This window comes from Nicotiana attenuata, unplaced genomic scaffold, assembly GCF_001879085.1.
Source record: "Nicotiana attenuata strain UT unplaced genomic scaffold, NIATTr2, whole genome shotgun sequence".
In the NCBI taxonomy this organism is placed as follows: domain Eukaryota; kingdom Viridiplantae; phylum Streptophyta; class Magnoliopsida; order Solanales; family Solanaceae; genus Nicotiana; species Nicotiana attenuata.
In genome coordinates, this window is record NW_017674952.1 from 17,900 (window position 1) to 20,267 (window position 2,368).

A 2,368-nucleotide genomic window follows, 5' to 3' on the forward strand; every position below is an offset into this window, starting at 1 on the left:
AAATGATTGAGCACAAACCAAGGGCCATCATGAAGTGCCCGTAACATATTTTCCTCTCTTTGGAACTTAATGAGGAAGTAATCAGCTCCAAAATCAATGAGAGAAAAGTCTTCAGTAAGTTTCCATTGAGCAAAAATCTTCTAATTGCATTCTCAAAATGCTCCAGCTGGGAAGAAAGTGTGCGCTCTCTCTCTCTCTCAACCTTATAATATAATGTTTGATTTTTATAAGTTAGTCTAAATTTGTGTTAGCTTTCATTCATTTAATAAATATTATTTTTGCCTTGCCGATTTATTTATTGGTTGATATACTTGTTCTCCGTATACGTTTGTGCATGGGTTTGTTTCTCTTCTTTTTGGTTGAGATAGATGAGGAAAGTTAGACTTGGATATTATTCTGTTACTACCTTGTCGTACACATTGTTTGTGCTGGTTTTTTCCAAACAGAATGAGGCTACAAAGCCTTCCATTTATTCAAATTCATAGCTAATATTATATAACAAGAAAAAAAATGACCATGATCTCACGTACATTATTTCACAAATAATAATTGAATAAACATTGCAACTCGTACTACATTTTTCTTATAACAACTCGTATTATTATTACAAACAAAGTGGAAATTAACATAACGATCATCCAAAGTTTTTCTTTATCCAATCAATCTCATATTATTACACAAAGTACATAGTATAAATAGTGGATCGAAAGAAGATGATCGTTCGATATTGTTGTGCCTTTTGTGACAAACAACAAACGGCTTGACAGACAATATCATTATTGTTATTGTTATTGTTATCATTATCATTATTGTCGTTATTACCCTTTGGGCATTTGCAAGCTACACACATGAAATCGAAAAACATTCCAACTTTCCGCCTATCTTTTGGAGTGTTGCGTCATTCATCCCATTTGTTTTTTTATCGTCATTTGCTGCACCAAAAATCATGTGTAGTACTCTATTAGATAGTGGAAAAATGAAATATGTTCAAAAATTAAATATTGCAAATACAAGTGGCTTTTTTCTTCTATCTGTTCTTTTTTTAGAGTCAAATAATACCAACCCTCTTCATATGGGATCAATGGTTATTTAGACAAGGGGAAAGTTAGAATAAATTTTGCACATTTACAATAGAGAATATTTTTAGGTTATTCATATCTTTGTTGTTAGTAAATTGTCTCATATTTGCACTTCACTTTAAAGGAACTTTAGTATAGACTATGTGAGTTCGACGTGTCAAGATACTTTAAGAAAAAGGTCCAAAATAGTTTAAAAATACCATATGTTAGTATTTTAGGTTAAAGCTCTGTTAGAATCAAGGGTAACTACGGGACAATTTACTAATGACTTGAGGCGGATGTAGTCTTTCGGCTACGAGTTCAACTGAACCCATAACTTTCGACGTAGAGTAAGAATTTATATTTAAAAGCCTACTAAAATCTGACAAAGTAGTAGGTTTGAACCCATAATTTTGACGGTCCAGTGAATTTAACAACAACAACAGTAACCACCCACTGTAATCCCATAACGGGCCAATGAATTTAATGCTAAAAATTTTAAAAGCTGAAATCATTCAATTTAAATCTCGAATCCGTCTACGCTAACAACAAGGATATAGTGAAATGATCCTGAAGAGTAATGGAGGGTAAAATTAAGCATTTTCGTATAGTAAATGATTTTTTTAACCCTTTTTCTATTAAACAATAGACTTAATTTAATTTGTCATCTCAAAGTTGTAACTAGTAGTTAATAAAAATAAAGTTAAAAAAAGTAATAAGAAAACTTACGTTCAAGCATTGACATTGAAGGATCAACCATATCCCTAGCAATAACTTCTGATGATATTATCAGAAGAACCAAAGAAAGAATAAGAACATTTGCCTTAAGTGCCATTTGGACGAATTAACTTATATAATTTTGTTGATATTTAATTTGTGAATGATCAATGTATGGGTCAGAATTCGACCCCACGATAATTAACGAGGCTAATCCCGTTTTAAGTTAATTCATGACTAATTAGTGACACGACCATTCAGAATTGACGATGTTCAGCTCGCATCTGGTTCGATCGACAAGGCCATGGCCTATCCGCCACCATAAAGGCGAGATCCCAACGTGGTCACGACCACTTATTGCCAGCTCACGAAGCTCACAGCTATAAATACCAAGAGAGGGAACCCTAGAAAAAGGGGGGGGGGGGGCTTCTTCGTGACCGCTATAGAGAGAGAACAAAGGGACAACAATACCCAAAATTATGGGCAAGAGGAACACCATTGTAAGGCTCTGAACCTCTCCATGGAGAGGCAGACCAAACCAATATTATCAATAAAGGTCTCTAATGTTTCTCCCCCTAATCCTGAGTATTAAT

General features: G+C 33.9%; 1 pseudogene; it reads right to left on the reverse strand.

Annotated features, from left to right (window-relative positions):
* Positions 1–673: 673 nt before the first annotated feature.
* Positions 674–1,893, reverse strand: LOC109219502 (annotated as a pseudogene).
* Between the last annotated feature and the right edge of the window lie 475 nt (positions 1,894–2,368).